At 39.3% G+C, this 26,954-nt stretch overlaps 1 protein-coding gene across 1 annotated transcript in view; it reads left to right on the top strand.

The window, feature by feature from the left end:
* Positions 1-26,954, top strand: part of RNF180 (ring finger protein 180) — a 131,603-nt gene that overhangs the window by 59,081 nt on the left and 45,568 nt on the right. The gene's annotated exons all lie outside the window — the stretch shown is intronic.

The following is a 26,954-nucleotide window of genomic DNA, read 5'->3' as shown; positions in this document are numbered from 1 at the left end:
TGCATTGCATGTAGCGTGCATACACTACACACACCCCTAGCACAGGTATAAATAGCAGTGTAGATGGTGAGGCACTGCTTAGATGGGTAAAGACATTCCTGAACCCTTTGGGTATGTACCCTATAGGGCTCTCTACATGCTCAAGCAGTGCCTTCCCCATCTACACCGCTACTTTCAGCAGGGTAGCGTCCTGCTGCCTCCCCCTTGCTGGAGCTTTTTCCCACCACAGGAAATCAGGGAAGAGTCTTTTCCTGCTTCCCCCTCCCACCGGAGGCTTTCACTAACAGATGTAGCTACACAATGCAATGTAGACGCAGCCTACTTTTCACTGTGATGTATAGCTACACATACCCTACATGCCACCGCCAGTGGTGTGCAGTGTAAATGTATGCTAAGATTGCACTTGTTCTGCTATGTAGCATTCCGTAAAGTGGCAGAAGACATTTGCATTGAAAACCAGCAGACGAAAAAAGGCTTAGGGCATTTATTCCTTGAATCCAATACAAATATAACAAGTCTGTGATTAAAATGTAAAAGTCAACTTCATTACTACTAACATGCTCTGCTTTTGATTAAGGAACTGACATAAATTCCTTACCTGAATGATTTCTTAAATAAGAACAAGTATGTGGCAGGCAGGCAGGCAGCCAATCAAAAGCTGGCATGCTAATGTTGGTACTTTGCATGCTTTATGGAATTGGGTTAATTGTCTTCCTGGAAGTTATCGTTCCTTATCAGAACATGTTTTTGTTCTCTCTGGAGGAGTGGAACCTGGGCTGCTGCTCTCTGGAAAGAAATTAAAATGAAATTTATTCTGCAAATGTGTTTAGAGCACCTATTTTAATAACGTTAGGTGTTTGTTCAGATATTTAAAATATACAAAACTAAAGAACACTCTTACCCATTAACCTCAACTGTCAAAATATAATTTACCCAGCAAAAGAAAGCCTTCCCTCATTCAGCCACTTAAGACTCTGCACACATCCACTCAGCAAAAGGCCAAGAGAAAAAATGAGTGTCTTACAGTATTCCTCAAGATCACACATCCAGACTCTGGAGGACTAGAGGAAAGGGCCAGTTTTAAAATTGACGTTTTTAGTTTAAAAGAGGCTATTAAAGAGCTATCCATTATTGCAAATGCCGTGGTATTTCATGGGGAAGTAAGAAGTAGCTAGGTCCCAATCTCCTGCCTCACAGTAGTCACCTTTGAGCAGTCTGGACGGTTTCAATATTAATGTTTATCCCAGGACACTGCTCAGCATCCTCTATATCTAATTTTGGAAAGTTTACCAGATCTCATTTGGGAATCCTGAATAATGTGAGATGGTCTCATGGGAGACCTCTCTTCTGCAGAGCTTTAATAAGGTTATTTTGGATTTTCAGGAAAGATTATTTTTTTCTGCCTTTTGCCAGGTGTACATTTGGAAATAGTGTCCGCTTGTACTAGACAAATAAAAAAAGTAATTAAAAATAAAAATACACGTTGGTACCTGGCATGTTACCATATTAGGGAGCAAAAACTGTCAATGTTATCTATTCACAATTACACAAATCTGAAATCAGTTACATTCTGGTAATCTGAATACATATTTTTTGTTTCTGATTGAAACAGAACTTTCACACAAGAAGTAATTGAATAGATTTATTTTGCAAGGAATCTGTTTAGAGAAATGGTTATCACCTTTCTGTGAAGTGCCTCTTATCATTGAGCATATTTTAAATAACTGTACTTTCACATTAAAATATTATATAACAGTTGTGCATTGCAGCTAAACTATTTTCTATTAATTCTACAAGTTTCCAAATGCACTTGTATCTTCTTAGTGTCAGTTTTGAAAGGGCTTTCAGGCTGGCAGCAATGAAATTTCTATTCTTTTGTAGCCTTTCATGGCTGTGACTGCAAAAATTGATAAATACTTCTACTAAGTGGAAAAGATATTCATAATAGGTTTATGTGAAGTAGGGTAAATATCCGACCATACAAGTCACTAATGTGAGACAGTTTTGACAGTCATTGAAAATATTTTGAACTGTTTCTCTCTAGTAAAAATGCCTATTGATGGCTACCAGTATTATTTAGAATTACAGTAATAGTGTCTGTAACACAATATTTTAATAACCTATACATCTTACAAAAATGTGTTATCTCCAAGCACCAACTTTCTAGCCATAACCAGCCAGTTTTTGTTTTTTTTTTTTTTTTTGTATGCTTCACAATAAAACTGAGTCTTTAGGAAAGATTTGAACCAACTCTACCCTCGTATTCCAGCCTTCCAAATGACTTGCTTCTTCTGTGAAATGTTCACTAAACTAAATGGCTGATTATGACTGGATGGAGTTTCTTGAGGATCATCTATATATCTTTCAAAACAAAATTGTTTTGTCATTAAAACATTTTATTACCAATATGGGCCAAATACCACCTCAATGATTTTTTATTATGTTTTACTCTTTTTCCTTACCCATTGTCTGTTTGTTTGTTTGTAAGTCTGTCTTTAAATTGTTTACTCTCGATGGCAGAGATGGTGCTTTCTTTTATGTTTGGAAAGCAGACCTAGCACATTGGAGGTAAACTACTGGAAACAAATAATAATTAATCTATATCTAGAAAGCATTTTACCATTGAGAGAGAGATGTACTAGGACTACATCTTAAAGCCATCCAGAAAGTGAAGGCAGGGTAGACGAAAATAGTTCACTCCTTAAATTGAATGCCTTGATGTGAACATATTCAGCCAGTGGTCCCTAATCTGCACTGGCTACCAGTGGGTTTTTAGGTGAAGGTTAAGGTGTTTGTATAAACCCCTAAATTGCCCAGGATCTAACTCACTGAGAGATCACCAAATTCCCCCCGCCTAACAACTGCAGCTGAGATCAGCAAAGGCCTTCCAGCTGAAGGCCAGTGTTAACAAGGAGGGACGGGCTGCCAGCTGGGCATTTTCTACAAGGGCACCACTTTTGGAATTTGCTCTCCCACTTCTGTGTAATACCCAAAATCTTGACATGTTGCAAAGATCATCTTTTATCCCCCAGGCATTTGGAAATAAGAAGGGAATTAAAACTTTTGAGGTGTCTTTTCTGCTGGTGGTGAGTTGCATTGCATTCTATCGCTGTGCTTTAGTTATGTTTGGGTATTTATTTTGTTATATATTTAAGTAACGTCAAAAGTGCCTAGAGTTTATGGATAAGCCTCATTTTTAAGATTTCTATAAATCCAAAGAAGTAGAGTTTTCTGGTGAATATATATATTTTTTTCTTACTGTCTAGAGGCTGAAGTTTTAGACAGTGTGAACTATTTGGAAGTGGGGGCCAAAACTTCATGACACCTGTTACAAATTAGAAAAAGGTCATGTTAAGGATTTGGACTTCCTAAACTACTACTGAAATGATTAACCTTAGAAAAAATCTTTTTCATGCCTAAAATGATCAAAAAAACATTTTATAGGGATATAGCCCCTGTTAAAAAATTGATAATGGACTCCTGGTTACAGCCTAAACTATGGCATCACAACCTGCACCTGCATAAATACTGCTGATAATATAATAATTAATAATGTAACTGAAGCAGTAAAGTTGTACTGCTTTAGGCCAACTCATTTCCAATTTGGTGAATTCCCTATCCTGATATAGGATGAAATCCTGGCCTCATTGAAATTAATGGCAAAATTCTTATTGACTTCAGTGGGGCTTGGGTTTCACCCACAATGGCCATTAAAGTGTCAAATGAGTATTTGGCCTTAATTTACTTGTTATAATGAGTATTACTTAGTACAGGAGATTTTATACATTTTGTAAAGATATTGTCTGAATCTGGTGTCAGGTCACGGAATTGAATTATTTTACTACCTCTCATTCAAGCCTATCCACACTATCTGTGTGAATTACCTGTTATTTTTTTGGAATCTTCTTGGGCCTGATCCAGTGCCCATTGACATCAGTGGGGGAGCTTAATCATGGCTTTCTCTGCATCCTGTGCCTACGCTGCATAGTAAACCTGGGCTTTGACTCAGGTTTAAATCCAACTGCCTCTATCACCCACACACACACAAATCAATCTGAATCAGGTCAGAATCCTCAGGACTGGTCCCACAAACTCAGCTGAAGTATCCATCCAAGCCTGAGTCTCTCTGTAACTTGAATCCAAGCCCAGGCATTTTGCAGTGTGGACCCAGATCAAGTCCAGGCTGCCAAACTTGCCAACTTTATCTCCGGAGCCTGTGTTTCAAAGACCTTCCATCCCAAAACATACCACTTGATTCCCAGGAACTGTAAGTAACCCCTGATTCAAATACAGGTGCTCAGTATGTAACCCTTCGTTTCCACATAGACTGCTCAGCTGGAAACACAGTTAACCCTCCTGTGTGTGTGAGCTATGGCCAGCACTAACAAGAAGTTCTGCATCAAATGCATTGCCAGCTTCAGAGGAACACAGCCAGATTCTGGTTAATCTCTGATGTGAGGCAAGCAAGACGTTAAACTTCGGCAAAAGCACAAGAAATGATAATATCTACAAAGCTGTATTGGAGTAGCTGGTAGCTTGGGGATCGACTGGCCATGCAATCAGTACAGAGAGAAAACCCAGCAACTCAAGACAGACTACCACAAAGTCAAGGATACTAATGGCATCTCTAGGAACTCCCTGTCTTCCTGCCTCTCTTACAAGGAATTCGGCCAGATGCTGGGAACTTCAGTGAGCACTGAACCCACAGTGATGCATGACAATCTGCTGAGCAAGGATGGCACCAGAGGAGAGCCAGCCGATGGGTGAAGGGCAAGAAGTGACTCTCATGCTGAGGCCAGTTATAGAGAAGTCTATTCCTCTGGAGCAGCTGCAGTGCACCTTCGGTGGGTATTTGGAGGAACTATTTGGAGACAGCCCTGGGGAGTAGCCCACAGCAGAAGAGGAAGCACCACTGGAGCCAGAGACTGGTAAGTTTCAGCTGCCGTGTTGGTTGTTAGTAGTATACTGTTGGGAGGAATTTCAGTTTATGGCCCCATTCAGTTATTAATGCAGACTGGGATGCAGAATCCAGGCCATTTCCCTAGCGCCTTCTCTCTGACACACGTGGAAGCAAAATGGAATTTTGTAAGTGTATCTTACCATGGTGTGTGATGGCTGTCAGTGCTGTTCCAAAGAGTGTCTGAAGTAGCCAGTGTTTTTTGCATAAATAAAATAAGCCCATTGAAAAAAGAAGTATCTTTTGACATTGAAGAAAAGCAGGTCCTTGAAAGAATAGAAAATGTAATTTTTTATCATGGTCAGACATTAATGCGCTCTTTCATTTTTCTTTCAAGTCCCTTCCACCTCCACAGGGCAAACGCCTGGAAGAGCAGACTTTCCAGCTATGGGCAAAGAGAAAGGAAGTTTAAGATGAGTAGATGGGAGAGATTCTCAGTAAAACCAATCAGCAACTTGAATACCAGAAGAAGCAGACTGAGTATCAGAAAGATAAGGATACAAGAAGTGTGAAAAGAGAGAGAATGCACAGCAGGATGAGAGATTGGAGGCATAGTTCTTCGAGTGTGACTGCCGGTTGAGGGAGGAAGACAGAGCACAGCAGAAGGAGCTGTTTGAGTGGTTACTTGCGTTCCTGACCACCAGACTGCAGGCTCCAGTGCCAGCTCCACTGCTACGCACATTTCCTGCACCAGCCCTGCTCTGAATCCCCTCCATGCTATTGTATCCTGCAGACTATGCAGCCTTTGAGCAATTCAGGGGTCAGCTGTTCCATGTCACAGGCAATGAACACTAGTTGTGGCCCACATGTGCAAAACACACTAGAAAGACCCAAGAGAATGTTTGGTTACTGTTTTGTATGCTTGGATGGCAACTGGTCTGCATATCAGATTTTTACTTTGGTATTTCATGTTTAAATACATGTTTAAAATAAAGTGTTGAATTTGCACACAATGCAACATTAACAATTTGTATTATATGTAATGAAGTGGAACATCATCACAGTGCTCCACAAATTGTGAGTTGAAGTATGTGGCCAGTCTCAGTAAAATAACAAAAATCCATAATCCATAAGCATAAAAAATCTCCATATATTTCAGCACATTTTGTGGAAAGGTACATTACAAGTGTTTGCAAAATTCAACATAATATTCATTAAAAATGCTTCCCCAGCTGCCCCACACCCAGAAACAGCACAATTACAAGTAGCATTTCACTGTTTCTTCTGTATGGGGCTATATAAGCCCCATGATGTGAGCACACAAAGCATCCCTGATTTCTGTGGCACAGGTGGATCCAGCCCCAGTAATGACAGGTGCACTTTCTGGCTGCGTGTACCAGTTCAGCAATTGAGCAGTGCCTTAAGCCCGTTCCTGGCAGAAAGGTTCTCCCTTATCTTCTTAGACATTGTGCAAAACACAGCAGGCCACAAAAATGCAGTCAGCACTGACGACATTGGCATCCAAATGGTTCTGAAGGCAGTACCAACAGATTTCAGTCTGCCAAATGTACATTCGGTCACCGCTGTACAGCTACTGAATGTGTAGCTGGAGTTTCTTTTGTCTGGTCCTCTGAAATCAGGGTATGGTTTTGTAAGCCATGGCAAAAGGGGATAAGCGGGGTCCCCTAAAATAATAGTGGGGTAGTGACTCCATTTATACAATATCATTCAGTGGGAATAATGTCCCAGCTTGTCCATGAAGGTAAAGTCCTGATTTCCAGAAAACTCTGGCATCATGCACCTTGCCAGTGCATCCCACATTAGTATCCATCAGTCTGCCTCTGTGGTCAACCAGGGCCTACATAACGGTGGAGTAGTTCCCTTTGCAGTTTATGTACTTGAGCTTCTTGTGAAGGGCAACTATGGGCTTCAGTTCCATCAGCAGCCCCAGTGCGGTTTGGAAAGCCCATTCTCTCAAAGCCAGCAATTATTTAAAAAACTTTTGTAATGCCCACCACCCATTGGTAAATCACAGTCCCAATTGCCTCCCAAACCTGCCACAATAAGCTCCACAATTGACTTGTGAACTCCAAACTGGTTAGCAACAGACCTGTAAGCAGTCAGGGGTAGCCAGCTTTCAGAAGCTGTAGCAACCTGCTTCTGGCACAGCTTGGCCTTCCTGATTTGTGTGTCCTGGCACTGAAGTATTAGGACAAGCTGATCACAAACCTCCAGAAATGCCTCCTTCATCATTTGAAACTTCTGGAGCCATTGCTGGTCATCCCAGATCCACGTGACAAGGTGATCCCACCAGTCTGTGCTTGTGGCCGTGCTCCAGAAGCACTGATCTACATAGGCGAAATGTGTGGCTGTGACAATAGGCATAAACAGCATCAGGGGTCATGGCTGGCATGCCAGTGCTCCTCTTCAAGAGGTGCTTCGACTGGTCAAATCCACCAGCATGTCACAGATGTTCTGCCTGATTCCCAAAATAGGACTGACAGCATGAGCTGGAGATGTTCTTCCCCAACGTTCTTCCACTGAGTCAGGATCCATGTTGATGATGATTCTGACTTCTAGGAGCATGAGATTCAAAAATGGCTTGGCTGGATGTGTTTGTGGGCTCAACCCGCTTTTGGTCAAGTCAGACAGGATGGACACACAAGTTTTTTGACCACAGTCCACTATGAACCAAATCCTGGAGCAGCTATAGCTGGTGAGAGTGCTAGGAACCCTGAGGTATGTTGGTACATCCCTAGAAGGAGAAGGTCTTACTCAAGTCTGCATAGTGCTGTATGGATGAGCAGTGTGGTTGGGTGGCCTGGGTTTACAATGCAGTGTGGATGCATAAGCGCGGGCTTGGAAACACCAGGTTTGCAGGTGGGATCCCACAGGCTAAGGCTTACTATGCAGTGGTGACATAGCCTCGATATTTAAGTTGAGCATCTGGCTGTAGGATGGAATGGAAAATCAGGAAAAAAAGAGAGAAAGGGTGATCACCCTCTCCCCTGCTTTTGCTGCTTTTAGTACTCTTCATTAGCCCCTCAAATCGGGGACTGGCTTCCAATTTACGCTTCTGAATATCTGTCTGAGCCGGATTCTTGTGGAAGGTGCACAGTAAGCACTCACTGGTTAAAAAAATATAGGTCTAATAATTCTTCGGTATTAACAAAGCATTGTGAAATGAAGGGTCGGTGGTAGGGAACAGAAAGCTGTTGGATAGAAACCTGGCTAGATCATTGGGCTTACTGGCTAGTGATGAATGGCACAATGTGTAGTTGGGAGCTGGTAACAAGTGGAGTGCCCCAGAGGTCGGTTCTGGGGCCAGTTTTGTTCAACATCTTCAATAATGATCTGGATGATGGGGTGGATTGCACCCTCAACAAGTTTGCTGATGACACTAAGCTGGGGTGAATGGTTGATACACTGGAGGCTAGGGGTAGGATACAGAGTGACTTAGACAAATTGGAGGATTGGGCCAAAAGAAATCTGATGAGGTTCAACAAGGACAAGTGCAGAGACCTGCACTTAGGATGGAAGAATCCCATGCACTGCTACAGACTGGGGACTGACTGACTATGCAGCAGTTCTCCAGAAAAGGACCTGGGGGTTACAGTGGGCAAGAAGCTGGATATAAGTCAACAATAAGTCTTGCCCTTATTGCCAAGAAGGCTAACGGCATATTGGGCTGCATTAGTAGGAGCATTGCCAGCAGATCGAGGGAAGTGATTATTCCCCTTTTGATGAGGCCACATTTGGAGTATTGTGTCCAGTTTTGGGCCCCCCACTGTAGGAAAGATGTGGACAAATTGGAGAGAGTCCAGCAGAGGCAACTAAAAGGATTAGGGGGCTGGAGCATATGACTTATGAGGAGAGGCTGAGGGAACTAGGCTTGTTTAGTCGAGAAAAGAAGAGTGAGGGGGATTTGATAGCAGCCTTCAACTAACTGAAAGAGAGTTCCAGGGAGGATGGAGCTAGGCTGTTCTCAGAGGTGGTAGATGACAGAACAAGGAGCAATGGTCTCAAGTTACAGTAGGGGAGGTCTAGGTTGGATATTAGGAAAAACTTTTTCACTATGAGGGTGGTGAAGCACTGGAATGGGTTACCTAGGGAGGTGGTGGAATCTCCATCCTCTAGAGGTATTTAGGGACCTACTGATCTGAGCTCTGAAATGAGATGGGTGTTTATAATATTTTCAAAAGGTGTTTATACATACACTTGCCTATCTAGATACAGAAATTGTTTGTATATTAAAGCTGAATTTTACCATTAAAGATCTCACCATTCCACTTTCTGTTCCTTTTTTACTGACCATATGTGGTTTCTTATGTTTTCATTTTTATTATATTATTTGTTTTTGCTTGTACAGTGCTCCTGGAGGGGAAGAGTCTAAGAAGGGAGCTTTATCATTTCAATTATTTGAGCATTTGAGCAAGAAAATATTGGAAATTAATTAGATATCCTATAGAAGATATACATATATACATGGCATTCATCACATCACTGACATGTTGGTAATGACTTTGCTTTTTACATGACTTGGTAATTTCACAAGCCATCCTTTTACAACTGCAACAGAATGACAGATATGGTAGCTTCAATTTCTTGAGAGACTATCTGATTAAAAAACACTGTAATAAAGTTTCCATTACAATGCAATTAGTGTAAAATGTTCACAGTACTGCTTCCCCCTACAAAGCAATTACAGTTTTTCAAACAAATAATGTGCATTTGAAAATAATGAGAACAGGAGGAGGATCTCTGTAAAGGTCCTTTTGTTAGTGAAATATGTTGCTGTTTTAAACTCTGCTAAAAATGGAAAGATGAAGAGAAATTGCAGATTGGCATGTAATACGATCATAAATGCTACAACAAAAGAACACAGAGAACACATTGAGAGAAATCCAAAGACAGTAGAACTCTACATTATTAATATTCACCCTTTCTCAGGTGTAAATAAACATTTTAAAATAATTTGCAATTCTCTTCTGCACAGTGAATAAGGAGTGGACTAAAGGTGTTAAGGTAGGGAGACAAACTCAGAAAAAATAATTAGTCCTGTTCAAGTTCACTGAACATAGTGTGTTTGAATTCCAAACTTGAACACTGCTGTGTTGTCATGATAGAATGAAATGTTGACATGCTGATACAATGGAGTAGAGTTGCAACATGGAATTTGCACTGAAGTGTCATCTCATTGCCAACACCCCCCCCCCCCCGAAGAGACCATAATCTGGGAGTCCATCCTTAAAATGTGGGGAAGAAGAGAAGTATGGCTGTGCCCTCATTCATCTTGCATGAATCAGCCACTTCTGCCAACTGTGTTGCGTCCCTAGGGTCCAATTCTCCCTCCAAAAAAGTCAAGAGTAATTTTGAATCAGTTACTTATGCCTTGTGATGCGAGTGTATATTTCCTGTAATGACATTAGGCTGGTATCAAAACATCCTATTTGGTATTCATCAGACTTTGTCACTCTGACCCGAACTACTTTGATTATCTCATCCCTAACTTCTCTGACATTTGATTCTTCTGTATGCCATTTGCCGTAGATAGAGATAATACAATTTATTATACAAACAGGCCTCTTTTGCAGATTGTAGCTATTAGTACTCATAAAGTGGCTAGTTAGGGACTGGAGTCATTGAAAATATGGATGTGATTAAAATTGCATTTTCAGTGCCAGTAAAAATAAAATAAAAATTTGCTACCATTGCTGTATTTTTATTTTATTTTAACTATTAGTAAATGCAAACTCTTATTGCAAACATCCTTTAAATGAAAATGTAGGGCACAAAATCACAAAAAGGTCATTCTAGCAAACTAGTGTGTGTATTTTACGTGCAACTGTATATAACTGCTCTATACTGGTTTGTAATGTTGCTGTGCATTGTTAAACAGTTGCCATGTTTAACGCTGAGGTTGGTGCATTTTAATGGTCAGTATATATTCTGTATAAAAAGGGGGCTGCTGACAGGGTCTTTGTGAGAGCCCCTTCTCTTGAGAATCTGCTCCTCTTACTTTTATATTAGCCTGGATCTGCTGGCCATAAGGACATATTGCAAGGTTCATCTTTTTAAAGGCGCTTTTGTGGAATGAGATGCTGTAGGAGAGCAGAGCTGATAGGGAGAATGTGGTATTTCTTTTATCTATTACGTATAAATTATGTAGTTATTTGTATGCCTTGTGGGGTTGCTGTTGGTTCTCTTTTGTTTATATTAATAGTAGTGTTAGTTAAATTTCAGGGACACCTAGAAGGGGAGACTCTCGTGGTCTTTTAAATCTAAATAATAAATAACTATAGTAACAGAAATATGCAGCTTTTCATCTAAGGATCTCAAAATGCTTTACAAAGGAAATAAGCATGAAATCCCCATTTTACAAATGGTGAAACCAAGGGACAAGGCGCTGAAGAGATTTGGCCAAGTTCACAAAGTACATTAGGGGCAGAACTCGGAATAGAACCCGCATCTCCTGAGTTGCACGCTGATACCCTAGCCACTGTGCCAAATGTATTGTTTTTAAAGCATTTTGTGACCCTTGGGAAGAAAGGTACTATGTACATGTAACCTAGGATACATGTCTGAAAACTGATTCGTTCCAGAGGGGTAGCTATGTGTTACCTCTTTTCTGTATTACTGCATCTGCCTCTGTGTTACCTCTTTTCTGTATTACTGCATCTGAAGAAGAGAGCTGAAGTCTCTCGAAAGCGTATGTCTACAAATATTACATTTGTTAGTCTTTAAAGTGCCACAGAACTCTCGTTGTTTTACCTGAAAACTGAGTTATTTTCAAACTATGCCACGATTATGAAAAGACGCCTGAAGATTTGCGTGCCTTGTAACACAAATTTGCATAACCAGTTTTGCAGCTGTGTACTTCCTAAGCACCTGAGTATTGGTTAGTCAAGGATGTCTAGTGGGAACATTGTTACGCATCTTCTCAGCATTTAGTTGCATGTTTACTTTATAGAGATTTCTAGCATAACTGTGAATTCCTTTCTATAGTGCTCACAGTATGGGGATAATTTCGGAAGTTAAATAATCCTAAATATGAAACAATAAAATTGCTGTTTAAAAGGTACTCTAAACTTGTTTGTCATGCTTAAATAATGTTTTCAGCTGGTCTGCTTTCAAGTAGATCAAATAATACACATTTCAATAATTATATGATTTATGTTGATGTTTTGATTATGAAAATATAGCTCACGAACCAAGAGCGTGACATCTCTAATCACATCTACATTTCATTTGTCAGGAAGTAAATAATGTAACTGTTTTGACATGTTCATTGCTTGGAGCTGAATGAATTATCTATATGGCTTCAGTGTGTAGCTCATGTAATGTCCTCTGAATATCCTGCATGGTTTGCTATTGCCATTGTTTGTTAAAAGAAAACAAGTTATTCCTCTTGCAATAGTATTCCTGAGTTGACAGTGTATTCAATTAGGAAACAAATTTTATTTAAAAAACGGTAAGGCTGAAAGTATGTTTCAGGTCTGGTCTACACATAGATGTTGCCCTGGTTCTAACTAAAGATGTGATGTTAAACAGGTTAAATGTAGCTTACTCAGGTTAGCTTGCACCTGTTGTAATTTACAGGTGCAAGCTAAACTAATGTAAGCCAAGTTTAAACCTACTTAAGCGTATCTACACACAGGGATACATAGGTTTAAAATCACACTTTTAGTTAAACTGATGAAATTTCTGTGTGTAGACCCAGACCTCAGTGGAGTCCAGCTAAAAGCCCCCGTAATCTTCTACTAGAATCTTACATTTTTTAAGCTCTGGAAATGAACCATTAAAGGATCTGGCTTGTTCCTTATACCTAAATAATCCTTCCGTGTTCACTGTTGCCTCACCCAGTTTACACTGCACATTAGATGTAACTTGAATCCTAAAACACTGCAAAAATAAATGCCAGGATACATCAATATGAAAACTTGGTAACAAGGAATTTGAAAGTTCTAATGTGGAGCCATTCTCTGAAAGAATTTCCTGGTTTAACCTCTGGGAATCTAAAAACACCCAAACATAACTACATTTTCCTTTCTTTATACAATCAAGTTTTGTGGGGAATAAAACTGCTGCTGAAACACCCAGGAGAGCAAATTCATTCTTAAAAATCAACAACTTCTTCCATCATGCTTGCAAGGGAAATGTTCCTTTATCCATTCTCTGGAAAGGGACAGAAGAATATGAATTCTGTCACTATTTTAAGAGGATATTATAATAACTGGATCATAGAAAAAATGGAAAGTATTAGTTTTCCTGTGGAACTCATTTATGCATTTTTCTCTTTGAACCACTCACTAGTGTGAATACATTGCTTTGGCATATGCTTTAAATAATTCTGAATACATTCTGTATGCCACCCAGATGCCATCAGTTTTCTAAATCCATTCTCCTTAAACTTTGCTCAGAACAAAAATGTTGGTGCCAATGCAATGAAGTGCCACATTGGATGAATAATAGATTAATAGAACTGCAACATATTGGGTCATCAGATTAGTCTCTCTGCCAATGCAGTTTTATTCTCTGCAGTACGTTTTCTAGTACTTTGTCCAGTTTGTCTAACGTCCCAAGTGATGATGCTTCCATTACTTATATTATGAGATTATTCCACAATTGGTTGGCTTTCATTGTAAGAAAAGTTTTTCAGACATTCAGCCTAAATGTTCTCTTTTCTTAATTTCATTCTGTTATTTCTAGTTATATGCCCAGTCTATGCTCTTCAAATGCTTTTACACTGTTATCATGTCTCATTAATTATCATGTAGCTAAATTATACATAGTAATCCTTCTAATTTTTTTTTTATAAACTAATCCCTAGACACTTTTTTACTTTTCTTTAGACTTCTTCCATTTGATCTATATTTTCTGATACTGAAATGCCCAGGACTGAAGGCAGTGGTCCAGGTTTGGTCTCACCAGGGTAATACAGAGAGGGACATGCAGAAAGCAGTAATGTCAAGTCTGACATAGTGATAGATGGCAGCAAACTTGGCAAATATAATCTTGAAATATGAAATGGACAAAAAGAAAGACAAAAGACAATTTTGAATTGTGTCACAAAATAGCTGTTAATACCCTCTTGTGATTGATTCACAAAGCAGCTTTGGTGTCTGTATCTTCCTCAGACTGAAGTCACTGCAATGCAAGACATCCAAGAGAAGCCATGGTTGAAAGCACACTGATGGATACAAATGTTGACTCTAGAATGAATGAGTACAGGAAAGCTGCAAACTCTGTCTAGACTGGGCCAAGCATCAAATAGAGTCCATCGCCAAAAAAAAATATGAAAAATTGAGAATCATTCTGATTACTATATCCACAATCTCTGTAAGATAATAGTATCCTCTTTATAAAATGACCAACAATACAGAGTATTCTAGACTGGTTCCAACCAGTATTTTATACAGACATACAATATTTTTTCTTTTGTTTTGCATTCTTTTTTATTAAACTAACCATGTTCATCTTTTTTAAATTTTTATGTACACTATGCCAATGTTTACAAGGACTTCGATACAATAATCATTAAATCCTTGTGTTGGTCAGTATACTGTACCAAGTTTAAATGGAATATTTGTTCCCTGTTTTTTCCTGTGTCTAGGCAGACAAGTGTAAAATAGCAGATGTTAAACTGCATTTCCCATTTCCTTGCCCTGTCACTCAAAAAAAGTGAATCCTCTGAATTTGGCTAGAATCTCCTATTTGATTTCTGAGCAGCTTTGCAAGAAAGCTCACAGGAGAAAATTATGTGATATTAAACTATAACAGGACAGAAAAGCTTGAAATCATTAGGACTCATTATTCAGTCCCCTGGAGGATTTTGCAAGAAGGCTCTCAAAGAAGGGAAACTTCGCCATTCTAAATCCAAAAGGCATGGCATCTTCATAAAAATAATTTCCAGAAAAATTAAATGAGATGCAATGTGCTAATTATAAGTCATACATGCATTATATCTTGTTTAAAGTAAGTGACAATATGTCTGTGTCATAATATTCATAGCCATATATTGAATATAGATTGCTCTTTCTATGTGAGATAAAAGATGTACAAAATTGCTCCATATACTTTAAAAACACATGTGTGCAGGAGTTTCCTACTCATTACTAAAAATGCAGTGGCTTGCTTGTCTCCTTTTAGTATATTATTCTTTCTATGGTGAAAAGTTCCAGAGGGGTAGCCGTGTTAGTCTGTATACACAAATCAGACATGACAAAAAAAAAATTGGTAACATCCATAAACCAGTTGGAGAGCACTTCACTCTCCCAGGACACTCTGTAGCTGACTTGAAAGTTGCCATACTTCTACAAAAAAACTTCAAAAACAGACTTCAGTGAGAAACTGCAGAGCTGGAACTCATATGCAAACTTGACACAATCAAACTGGGTCTGAATAGGGACTTGGAATGGTTATCTCATTACAAGAAGTAATTGTCACTTTTCACACATTCTCACCTTCTAATAAATGGTTGTGAATAGGCCTCATCTACTGTAACTGAATGGATTTTGCTAACACCTACCCTCCCCATTGTTGTTCCTTACCCTTGGATGCATATATATACCCCCTATCTGATTTCTGTTTCTTGCATCTGACGAAGTGGGTTGCAGCCTATGAAAGCTTATGCCTGAAGAAATTAAATTTGTTAGTCTTTAAAGGACTCTCGTTATTCTTTCTATGGTATTTTTAAAAAAAATACAAATTCTAATCTGAATAAGAAATATGTAAAAAAAAAAAAATTTAAAAACAGCTCTAGCTTTTTAAAACAAAATATAGATGACTAGGTTAACTTAGTAAGAAGTAGAGGTTAAATACTTTGGACCTGACTATTCTGTCACTTCACTGACTTCAGTGAAGTTATTTCTCTTTTTTTTTCATTATTTCTCTTTTTCCCCAATGGAAATGAAAGGAAATTCAGGCTCAGATGCTTTAAAACCTTAGGTCAGATCCCTTGGGACTGGCTGCTTGGTAGCTGGCATCACTCAGGGAGGGGCCACAAAGGGGCAAGCTGGCTTCCAATCTGATCCCAAATAGCAATTTAGAACAATCCTAGGTATCTATAAATTGTCCTGGATGCAACAACCCCCAAAGGGTTGCTCTGGGAAGAGAACTCCAGTGAGGCCCCTTTTCTTGACCATGTTCCTCTGCCAGGGGGATGACTGCAATGGGTCATGGTGTAGCACTGCAATTGGGTGTGGGGTAGAGCTAACTATCCGGCTTCATGTCACTGGAGGATTCCCCTACACAATGGAAATACTTAAATGGCCACTTAAAGTGTTTTTTACATATGTTTTGTAGAACCAGAACAGTGGAAAATAGGGTTTTGGTCTTTTTGTATTTCAATTTTTACTACTAGTTTAGTATATTTCAGAAATACTATGGATCACTGGCAAGAACTCAGTGCTCTTTATTCTGTAGCCTGCAGAAGCCATTCTTTTCATGTTCAGAACCAGACAGCACTGATTGTCTACCACTCATTAAACAAAAAAGTAGAGTTTCATCAGAAATAAAAAGGTACAAATAGTTACTTAAACTATAGTACCTGTAACCCTACACAAAAAATTAAAAGGTACTAAAGTTTGAAGGGTGTTAATTGGATGTCAATAGTAAATCTTAAATATTTTAAGCTTCTGTATCATATATTTCTTATTTAAAAAAAAAAATCAAAAACCCCCTCCACGTTAGAGGCAAACGTTTTCAAAATGGCCTAGTGAGTTTGGATGCCTCAGAATCCAACATTCTGAAAATCCAGACTCCTTTGGGGTCTCTATCTCAAATTCAGCACTCATAAACCAAGGCACCCATTAGTTACGTTCCATGAAAACAAGTTGTTGCACAGCGGTTGATGTCAGTTTGGATCACTTTGAACATCACTGAATAGAACAGGAAGGAAAAAAAATAGGGCCAGGTAACTGCAGGAAACCTGATATCACTTCATTGTATATTCAAACTTTCCAATGGAACATAGGAAATTGTAGAAACAGAAGAAGACTAGGTAGTCCACCTGAGCACCTAGGTGTCATTTCTCAGAAGAATTATTTGTGAAGAGCATTTGGGCTACATTTTATTATGGCTAATCCATCTGGATTTGTAAACAGCAACAAGATCACATTTCAGTGTCACTCTTTAAAGGTGACTGGAAAATAACTGAAAAAAGGATTTTTGCTCTTTTCTGTGATATAGCAAGAAACCTGAAAGATTTTTTCCCCATCCTCTGACTTTGATTTTACACTAGAAACTCTGGTCTTGTTTACCCTAGAAACCTCTGTAGATGGTGTACTAGAAGGCTTATTGCATCAGAAAAACCATGCAAGTGAAGCTTTATTAGTTAAGTTGAGAAGAGATGTTGAGTCAGACTGTTTAAAACTGTTTTTTGTTTTCTGTTAACTCCTATTTATCTCAAAAACTTAGAAGAGAAATGACTTAGTTAAGGATTCACTTGGATTTCAGCCCTTCAATTGAGGGCTGAAGAATCTCTCTGTAGAGGAGTCTCAGTTCTCCAACAAGTTTTCTACCAAAATGTTAGGAAACCTGACTCAATATTCCTGATATTTGTAAAGCAACAAATGCTCAGAAAAAAATTGGCTTTTGAGATTTTTTTAGGAAAAAAATAAACAAATTTTTTCAGGCTACCTTTAAACAACATAAAAATAAAAAGCACAAAAGCTTTTCTTTTGCAATTGTTTAAAAAACATCCAGGTAAGTTAGTTTGTTGTTATAGTGGTATATATTATTCTTATTCCATCACCATTAAAGCATCAGTGTTAATTTGCAGTGACAGGTTCCCATCTTGTTACTACTAAGTTTCTCAAATATAGCCTACTTTATAATATACTTTTCTTGACTTTATTTTTTTATGTAGGTTAATGTGATATTTGTAAATACTGTTTGTAGATATGATCTGTTATGTAATAAATATTTAAATATGTTTTAGAAAACTCAGTCAAGATTTTTAAAAATGGGCACCTGAAGTTAGGTTCTTAAATATTGTTGGTGTAATCTCTCAGGTGTTATCCACACAGTTATCCAGGAGTATGGTAGGGTGGCTTCTGAGGTCTTATTCACTCAGTAGCCTCCCAGATCTTATACACACAATTCCCAAGAACTCAGCTGAACTCTGAACTCATCTCTGAGTTTTCTTTATTGGCCTACACTCAAACTACACTTGAGCTGTATGGGGTGGGTACAGGATTTACCACACACCCGAAATTACACAGACTGGCTTTCTTTATATATATTTACACGACATTACATTCACTATTCATTGAATCACATATTTTGGGATTGGCTTGGTGACTTTGCAGGAACAGTCCCTGTACAACACACTCTGGCCGTGCGCCGCCCATGTTTGCCTTACACTTTACCTCATCTTTACACTCACGAATTCTCTTGCCCGTTGTTGTCTTGTTCTTAGTAAATGGTTCCCTAGTGTTCCCCCTCTTACCTTAGCTCGCTCAGTCTGTCTTTTAGCTTACTGATCCATTTGCTTATCTTAGCACAAACACTCCATTTTCAGCCTGCTGATAGAGTTACATCCCTAATCCTGTCTTCCAAGAAATGACGTCTCCCTCATGTTTAATTACTGATGTCAAGCTAGGCCTACAAATAGGTGGCCTGAGTTTTCAAAAGTGAAGATCACCTCGTAGCTCCCATTGGGTACTCAGTACTTCTGAAAATCAGGTCACTTATTTAGGTGTCTAAATATTGGTTTAGGAACCTAACTTTATAAAACTATTTTTTTAAATCTTGTTCTTATGCAGATAGTGTTGGCAAATCTTTTTCCTGTGAACCTGTTTGTATGAAGTTTCCTGTAGTAGCCCCAACAATCTTTACTTAGGTTGTACTCTGGAAAGAACAAAATGAGCTCCACAAGAAATGTTTCATTTTATTCTTTCCCTGCCTTGTTGGAAAACTGTGTCTGAATCTTGTCAGTACCTGTAAAAATATGGATGAATAGCTATAGGGTAACTACTACTAGTAGTGACTGTGGTCAAGACTGCATGTTTATTAGCTGTAGCCATATAATATTAAATAATTAATTTTGGTTGAAATTTACCCTCTCTCTCTCTCACACATACAGTCCCTCCTCCCCCCCGAAAAAGCCTGTCGTCAGGCTTTGGGTGGGGAAATTAAAAACATTAGGTAAAGTAATGGAATCCATGCTAACCTTAAACTATGGGCACAGTTCAGTGCTGCAACACATTCTCTCTGTGGCTGTTATACAGCCTTGTGGCTAGAATAGTGTCAGTTATGCAGGGGCTTTGTCTGTTGGCTATGCATAAGTGTGGATTCTTTAGCTCTGTAACAGGGTTGCTGAGTTCCGTTGACCCACTGTGTTTTCAGGTGTTAGAACCCTGCAGGAGTTGCTGACTCTTTTCTTGTTTGGTAGTCTATCTTCCCCGGTATCCAGACTGCAGTTATCTGAACAGAGGTAACCGGGATCTAGAATAGAGAAATCCTAGGAACAGTGAAGCTTGGACAGAGGACTAAAGTTTATGTTTACGTTGTTGTTCCTTATAAAGCTAAACCCCAGAAAAAGGGATACATTTGGACTTCATTGATGTGTATTTGTGTAGATTCTGTTCAAAACAGGGTGGGAACTCTGGCCTCCCGCTCCCTCAGTCTGCTATGTGGAGACATGTAATGATAAGATGAGTTGGTGTTCTGCAAAAAAAAAAAAAAAAAAAAGAATCCCTTCATGTATTGTCTATTAATTGAGATTATTCCATGCATTATGTGTAAATTATGGTTGATATTGTGGTGGATGAAGATCAGATGCATTGTTTAGAACATTATGGTTATATTTATACACAACTGCCAAAATGTGGCAAAACTGTTCCAGACATCTTTTCACAACTATTTTGTTATATTTTTCCTGACAGAGAGATCCAGCAAACAGAGAGGATGCCAGAATAAATGCAAATACTCTGCTATTATTTCAGTGCAGCAGGTCTATTGATAGACATGCAGATTCCGTAGCCACAAGGGACTACTGTGATCATCTAGTCTAATCTCCCATCTAACACAGGCTGTAGAACTTCCAAAAATAATTCATAGAGCATATCTTTTTGAAAAACATCCTGTGTCATGACCTGATGATGAATAGGCTGGCTACTTTTGTAAGTATAGAATTAACATTTCAGCACAAATAGATGGTATTAGTTTTATAGTTCTTCATATAAGTGAAATGAATAGAAAAGAGCCTTTTTATCATGTTGCAGTACTTTTACTAGCAGAGGAAAATATATATTTTTAGACAGAAAGACAGTGATTGCTCAGATGTATCGACTAGACTGTAGTCTTGTTTACAGAGTGAATATTACTTCAAATCTGTCATTTAATCTTCCAATTTAAATACATCTGCAAATCCCACTACTATGTTTAGTACATATGAAGCTCCCAGCGCAGTTTCACATCAATTTCTGAAATGAAAAGAAGGTATTTAAACCCAGTGAGGAGGAGCAGTATGCTGCTTCATATTGCAGCTTCTGCACAAAAAAAGCCCTGTGTGTTCTCTTTGGATGAAATTCAGAAAGAGTCCATGCAAGGTTTTATGCACTATTTAAATGCTGTATCAAAGCCTTAAGTGGAATGTAGGAGCTTGTGTAGGATTTTGTTCTGGGACTAACGTCACCCTCTGTGTAAACCACTGATTGAGATGAAATTAAATTATTAGTAGTAAGTATTTGCCTTATTCCTAGACGCCATGACATCGTCAGTGAGTGTCCTCCTCTTGGGCACCCCCTCCTGGCTTCAAGGCAGCCCTGCAAGCAGCTCCGTACCTCAGTTTCTCCTTTTGGTTCCTGAGTAAACTCAAAGGAGACTTTTTTTTACAAGTCCAGTACCAACATCCCTCCTTAGGCTTTGGTTTATTAAGTTAAAGTTCAAATATACACTCCCCTGGTATCTCAGGGCTTTTCTGTATTAGCGGTCTACTCCCAGCCCTTCCTAGCTGGGGCAGTCCGCCCCCCGCCCCAGTCTTAGAGTCTTTCCTGCGGGTGCCTCTCTCATTCACTGAACTCTGTTTCTCACTCACCTCCCCCTTGGTTTCAGAGCCTGAGCTCCAGCCCAAGCATCTACACAGCTATTTTTAGCTATTTTAGCTATTTTTAGCAATTTTTAGCCCCGCAAACTCAAGTCTGTAGACCTGGGCTGTGAGACTCACTGCTGCAGTTACATTCAGTAAAACATTTCAGCTGCCAACATCAGTTTAGTCTGCAGAAGAGAAGAATGAGGGGGGATTTGATAGCAGGCTTTAACTACCTGAAGGGGGTTCCAGGGAGGATGGAGCTAGGCAGTTCTCAATGGTAATAGATGACAGAACAAGGAGCAATGGTCTCAAGTTGCAGTGGGGGAGGTCTAAGTTGGATATTAGGAAAAGCTTTTTCACTATGAGGGTGGTGAAGCACTGGAATGGGTTATCTAGGGAGGTGGTGGAATCTCCATCCTTAGCAGTTTTTAAGGGTGGGTTTGACAAAGCCCTGGCTGTGATGATTTAGTTGGGGTTGGTCCTGCTTTGAGCCAGGGGTTGAACTAGATTGCCTCCTGAGGTCCCTTTCATCCCTAAAATTCTATGATTCTATGATCAGAAATAGCTTTAATGGTAACCATAACTCATTTTAAGCACAAATTCATATTTATTTTATTAGGTTCAAAATCAAAGTCAGAATGATGAGGGGCTCATGGAGTGATATGTTTTTGCTATATGAACAGTAGGCTTAAATGCTCACACATTAGCATGGATTTGATTCTTGAGAGAGAGAGAGAGAGAGAGAGTATTTTTATGGCCCACCTCTATATTAATCTTGATAATTTAATAGAAATAATACAATTTTAATTTATTTATTCAGTGGAACAGTTGCCACTAGCTTTAAGAAGAGCTGTTTTCCAACAGTTTTCTAATATAATTTTTCTAATAGCAATTTTTCAGAAAGTGATAAGATCTTGAGTGGCCAGTTTAGATGTGTATTCTAAGAGGCGATAGTTCAGTTGGCGCATGCAAAGATCTGAAGGGATTAATCAAGCAACATAACAAAGATTGCTTAAATAATTTCATTTCTAATGACTTGAATGTCATCAAAACTTTTTTAAAAACTAAAATATATATAATGTTTGTGGTAAGGGCTGCATCTTCATGTGAGTACAGCACCTGTCGCAATGGAACTACAATCCTGATTGGGAATTCTGGGCACTATCATAATATAATATATACAGTGTTCTTGTAGCCGTGTTAGGATATTAGCGAGACAAGGTGGATGAGGTAATCTCTTTTATTGGCCCAACTTCTGTTGGTGAGAGAGACAAGCTTTGGAGGTTACTCAGAGCTCTTCTTCAGGTCCAGGAAATGTCTCAGGCCTTGTCTACACTACCAAGATAAGTCGACCTATGTTAGGTCCACTTACAGCCACTGCATTAATTGCTGAGGGGGATTACAGCAGCTGACTGGATTCTGGGCATGGATCTTTCCACCAGAGGCAAGAAGCCATGGGCGGCTTCCTTCTACTCCCAGCTGGAAGCAGGGAGGCGAGAAGCCTGGGCAGCAGCTTGGCTCCTGTCAAAGAGCTGAGAACCCTGACTCTTAGACCCCAACACTGCTCTCTTCAGTCGGTGGAAGCAATTCTGGTGAGGACGCGCACCACTGACAGAAGGAGGGTGGTATGGACATCAGCCACTGCAGTAATTACAGATTGTACAGACACATTAGAAGGAAATATTATGCCTAGTTTCACAAGGTCCCGCAGCAGAAGTACAGTTAGCACCCCTGGTGGTGATGCAGAAACATTGGCTGCCTTAGCCCTCTGTAGTCCTGAGCTCTCGTCCTGAAAGTGCTTCCATAGTGATCACCCTGTAGGCTTTCACACTAGATTGTCATAATGGTCCCTTTGCTCTTCAAACATCTATGAATTTCTTACACTAAAACTGCATTTAAAAACCATTTAGTCAGCTAGAAAAGAAGCTGCCTTGTTATAGGATATAATAATCATGCTCATGCAGCCAAGTTGTCTTTTCTGTGTTAAGGAAATTGACCTGATTTGGGCATCCTTGAGCAACTACATAAGGCAAAAATTAGCATTATATGAATAAATTGGAGGTGGAAGTTCTTCCTTAAAGGAGGATGCAGCATACATACTGTGCAGCCCAGAAGGTTCACAAAGCCTTCATGGCAGTAGCTGTAGATGCCCATTGGGATAGATTACACTCAGTATCTTATTCTAGCTCTTTTATTTCCCCAAACAGCTATCTAAAAGTACTTCAAGGAAGTGAGATACCAAATGGCTTTTTCAGTGTGAAGTAAATTATTTAAATGCAGATCTTTTTTCTGATTGCTTAGGGAACTGTGTCCTTTTTACACTCTCTGAAGTTCTACCCTTCCTATAAAAATGATTAACTATAATCATTTGGGGGAAAAAAATTCATATTTTTTAATTTAAAGCTTCATTAGAGTTGCAGGAAATGTGATAACGCCAATGATGTGTTAATGCCATATGCTATTTAAAGTATCGGTTAAGTGTGTCTATCATTAATATAATCTATTTTCAGTGAAAATAGCATCTGAAGATATGACTGGATTACTTCAAGAAAATTTAAATGTACACCCATTAATATGGTTTGATACTTGAAAAATTAATCAATTTCATTCAGTGTAATACTTATGGAAGAAATGAAACAACATCCATGACGACCAATAAAGGAACAGAGAACATATTTACTTTATGCCCTCTTTTATGCACACCTGACATTGGGCTTACAATATTTTTTTTAATCAATTATGTAACTTATTATTATTTCATATTTATATTCTAGAGAAACAAAGTGGATGAGGTAATAACTTTTATCTGACCAGCTTCTGTTGGTGACAGAGACAGGCCAGGTCTGCACTACGCACTTACTTCGGTATAAGTATGTCGTTCATTGTTGTGAAAAATACACACCCCTGAGCGACATAGTTATGCCGATCTTAAGCCCCCATGTAGACAGCACATGGGAGAGCTTCTCCTGCCAACATAGCTGCCGCCTCTCGCGGAGGTGGAGTTACTAAACTGACGGGAGAGCTTTCTCCCATTGGTTTAGATTGTCTTAACCAGAAGCGCTACAATGGTGCAGCTGCATCAGTGCAGCTGTGCCAAGGCAAGTTTGTAGGGTAGATCTGCCCACAAGCTTTCGAACTTACACAGAGCTCTTCTTCAGGTCTGGGAAACATACGCAGTGCGTCACAGCTAAATACAAGGTGGGATATAGTGTTTAGCATAAGTGGTTAACACATTTCAAGGGAACATTCAAGGTGAAGTGGCCCATTAATGTCCCTTTAGTCATAGGTGAGAAAAGGGAAAAAAGCTTGGGGGGAGGGGCTATTTAAGTGGATTATAGATTGTTGTAATAAGCCATAAATCCAGTGTCTCTATTCATTCCATGATATTTAGTATCTAGGAAAGTTATGAATTTAAGCTCGCAGGCTCATCTTTTGAAGGTGTTGTGCAAGTTTTGTTTGAGGATGAGGACTGAGGGTTCAGATATAGAGTGATTGCTTTGTGAAAAGTGTTCAACTGCGGGTGATATAGTATTTTTGTCTTTTATCATTTTTTTGTTTGATTTCAGTTGAGAGCATAGTGATTGTCTCATTTCACCCACATAGTTGTTATTGACATGTATAGGACTCAGAGGTCTTGAAAGGTGTTGTGCAGAATGTTGATCATTGTTTTTCCCTTTCCTCCTGTGACTGTTAACGGGCCACTTCACCTTGAATGGTCCTTTGAAGTATGTGTTAACTACTAATGCTAAACTATCTGTTCCACGTTTTATTTAGCTGTGGCACTCTAAGGGCTGGCCTACACAGCAGAGTTTTGTTGACAAAAGTCAACTTCTGTCGATAAAACAGTAGAGGTGTACATGCTAAAATGCTCCTCCCACCGATGTAATTCCCCTGTTATGACATAATAAAACCACCTCTTCAAGAAGTGTAGGGCTTATGTCACTGTAGTTAGGCCAACGCAGTGTCAGTGTGGACACTGCATTCCTTACATCGGCTGTTGACTGTCATTCTTGTCAATTTGAAATTGACAAGAAAGCCCCCGCTGCCCTGGAGAGCTGAGTGGCAGGAAACCCCCACTCCCAATTGGAAGTGCGGGCCGAGAAGCCAGGGTGCTTCTCCGCCCACTCCCCGCTGGAGCAGCCTTGTCAATTTCACCAGTGAGCCTTGAAATTGACAAGGCTCCCTGTGGAGAGGGAGCACGAAGCCAGGGCAGCTAGATCCCACTCCCCAGGGGCGAGAAGCCCCTTGCAGCTTCCCACGGCTCCTGCTGGGAACAGGAAGGGGAGAAGTCTCAGGCAGCTTCCTCCAGCTCCTGGCTGGGAATGGGGAGGGGAAAAGCCCTGAGCAGCTTCCCTCAACTCGTGGTGGGAAACGGGGAGGAGAGAAGCCCTGGGTGGCTCCTCCATACTTACAGGATGGGGGACTCTATCCTGGGAAGAAGTAACTTAAAGATTGGAGGGTTGTGGCAGATAATCAACTGAACATGAGCTCCCAGTACAATGCAGTAGCCAAAAGAGCTAATCTAGTCCTTGGATGCATAAACAGAAGAATCTCAAGTAGGAACAGAGAGGTTATTTTACCTCTGTATTTGGCACTGATGGGGCCACTCCTTGAATAATAGGTCCAGTTCAAGAAGGATGTTGATAAATTGGAAAGGGTTCAGAGAAGAGCCATGAGAATGATTAAACGTTTAGAAAACATGCTTTATGGCGATAGACTCAAGAAGCTCAATCTGTTTAGTTTAACAAAGCGAAAGTTAAGGGTGACTTGATTACAATCTGTAAATACCTACATTGGAAATAAATATTTTATAATGGGCTCTTCAATCTATCAGAGAAAAGTATAACACGATCCAATGGCTGGAAGTTGAAGCTAGACAAATTCAGACTGGAAATAAGGCGTAAATTTTTAACAGAGTAATTAATCATTGGAACAAAGGGTCTTGCAGCAGCCTCTGTCACTGACAATTTTAAAATCAAGATTGGATGTTTTTCCAAAAGATATGCTCTAGGAATTATTGTTGGGAAGTTCTTTGGCCTGTATTATACAGGAGATCAGACCAGATTATCACAATGGTCCCTTCTGGCCTTGGAATCTGTGAATATGAAATAAATGCCTTCTGTGCCTCAGTTCCATGTCTGAAAATGGGGACAGTAGTACTTCCTACCTCAAAAGAGTGTTGAGAGGATTAATGCACTAAAGATTGTGCAGCACTCAGATACTACAGTGATGGGGGGGCCATATAAGTATCATAAATAGATAATTACCACAATATCATAATGGCCTGAGTTAAGAATTATCTGAGCTGGTGACCTGACCCCATCTGTAGCCTGCGTAATCATAGCATTTAGATACAACAATCATTAATAATTTAATTGCAACTTAATGTTGTCAAATATAGCCCATGCACTAGATTTCAATTAATTTTAACTATATGGAAAGTTTGAAGTGTCTGTGTTGTTCTGATATTAAATCATTCAGGACAAAGAAAAGATGCTAAATTTCTTAAAGGACTTGTTTTTTAGTCTACTTTTAATTCAAGAAGCTAATAAATTGACTTACTTTTAAATTTTTGGAAAAGTCATTCTGTGCCCAAAGAGTCAGTCCTGTAAGTTTGGGGAAAAGGTGCTGTGTTTTTCATACAAAACAAAGAGGTTTAAGTGGAAGATGGAACTCAACTTTAACTATAGGGCCATGACTGGCCTTTCCATAATTCCATTTCAGAATTGGCAGCACAGTGAGTTCTCTGGGGTGTCAATTTATACATTGCTTGTCGTGTTGGGAGTGAGTGGGACAGAGCTATGAACAGAGGCCATCATGAATATATGCACTGTATGTGGAGTTTAGAGTACAGCATTTGGTAGATTGCTGTAGAAAACTCGTTTTTTAAATTAAAACAGGATTAATTTTTGTCCTGTTAAGTAATCACCTGAATGGTCCTTTAAATGTTCTACACATGTTTTATATTGACATTATCTTATTTTCATTATTAAGCATTTTATGAGTTTCAGTTTGAATGTT

The sequence above is a fragment of the Emydura macquarii genome, unplaced genomic scaffold (assembly GCF_026122565.2).
Source record: "Emydura macquarii macquarii isolate MOO-44397 ecotype Brisbane River unplaced genomic scaffold, CSIRO-AGI_Emac_v2 contig_2897, whole genome shotgun sequence".
NCBI lineage: Eukaryota > Metazoa > Chordata > Testudines > Chelidae > Emydura > Emydura macquarii.
This window is presented reverse-complemented; position numbering and strand designations above follow the sequence as displayed.